The 1,634-nt window shown below is 48.1% G+C and overlaps 1 non-coding gene across 1 annotated transcript; it reads left to right on the top strand.

Moving 5' to 3' along the window:
• The first annotated feature begins 1,457 nt into the window (after positions 1 to 1,457).
• On the top strand, positions 1,458 to 1,529 carry TRNAQ-UUG. The gene has a single exon. It is a non-coding gene; the product is annotated as a tRNA-Gln (tRNA).
• Positions 1,530 to 1,634: the final 105 nt, after the last annotated feature.

The following is a 1,634-nucleotide window of genomic DNA, read 5'->3' as shown; positions in this document are numbered from 1 at the left end:
TGGGCACCACAATTCAAAAAGGACATTGAGAAACTGGAGCGTGTCCAAACGAGGGCAACTAAAATGGTGAAAGGTCTGGAAACCATACCCTATGAGGAATGACTCAGGGAGCTGGGGATGCTCAGCCTGGAGAAGAGAAGGTTAAGAGGTGATATGATAGCCCTGTTTAAATACTTGAAGGGATGTCATATTGAGGAGGGAGCAAGCTTGTTTTCTGCTGCTCCAGAGACTAGGAGCATTGGGTGCAAGCTCCAGGAAAAGAGATTCCACTCACCTCAACATTAGGAGGGCCTTCCTGAAACTAAGGGCTGTTTGACAGCGGAACTCCCTCCCTAACAGTATGTGGAGAGCTTTATGGCCATCTGTTGGGGATGATTTGACTGAGAGTTCCTGCATGGCAGAAAGTTGGACTGGAAGGCCTTTGTGGTCTCTTCCAACTCTACGATTCTATGAGAAAGATTTTTACCAATGCCTCCTTCTGAGGCTGAGAGAGAATGACTTGCATATCATGGGTTTTGCTGTTGTTGTCGCTTCCAACTTAGGGCAACCCTATCACAGGGCAAAATGTGTTCAGAGAGGCTTTTGCCAATGTCACCCTCTGAGGCTGAGAGAGTGTGTGACCTGCACCTCTTGGGTTTTGTTGTTGTCATTTGTGATCTATAGCAATCCTATCACAGGGCTTCCTTTCCAATGTTTATCCTTGCCAATATCTTTTCCCCTCTGAGGCTGAGAGAGTGTGACTTTCAAATCATGGGTTTTGTTGTTGTCACTTCTGATCCCTAGCAGTCTTGTGATCTATATAGCTTTCTTGTCAAGAAACTTATTCAGGTATGGCCAATATGGCTTTCCTTCTGAGGCTGAGAGAGTATTGACTCACATGGCAGAGATTTTGTTGTTGTTTGGTGTTTATAGCAAACCTATCACAGGGTTTTAATCATAGCAAGATTTAGCTCAGTTGCCTCCCATCTGATGTTAAGAAAGCATGACTTCCCTAATCCTACTCAATGGGTTGCCATGGTTGAGCAGGGATTCGAACCCAGGACCCCCAGAATCCTAGTCCAACGCTGAACCCACTACACTACACTGGCTCTGTACCATAATGGTCCCTTAGTAGCTCTTTTGAAAAACCAGCACTACTATTTGTCAGTCTCCAGAGGGCGCTATTTGCCCGAAGTCATCCCTGTTCCCTCAGCGCACATTAAGGGCGGGCGCCCCCTGTGGTGGAAAGCCCTTACAACATTGTGGCTGCTCTTCCTACAGAGGCCTGTTGCATAAGCGCGGTGGAGAGGAACTTTGCTTTACTGTGATCCTTCCCCTCCTTCCCCCCCGCCTCCTTTTGGACGCTTCATCCAATCACATTAGTCTTATCCTTGATTGACTGGCGTGGCCTCACTGACGGGCCACGCAGTCTCTTAACTACGACTGAGGAAGCCTCCTGCTCCTCTCAGCAATCAGCCGGTCCCATGGTGTAATGGTTAGCACTCTGGACTTTGAATCCAGCGATCCGAGTTCAAATCTCGGTGGGACCTCGTGGACATTTTTGCCTAATAAATTTGGGGGGCCCTAGGGGCCACCGTAATCACCCCCAAAAAAAGGCGGGAAGGAAAGGGGGAAAAAGGGGATGTATTTTGTGC

The sequence above is a fragment of the Sceloporus undulatus genome, unplaced genomic scaffold (genome assembly GCF_019175285.1).
Source record: "Sceloporus undulatus isolate JIND9_A2432 ecotype Alabama unplaced genomic scaffold, SceUnd_v1.1 scaffold_21827, whole genome shotgun sequence".
Lineage (NCBI taxonomy): Eukaryota > Metazoa > Chordata > Lepidosauria > Squamata > Phrynosomatidae > Sceloporus > Sceloporus undulatus.
This window is presented reverse-complemented; position numbering and strand designations above follow the sequence as displayed.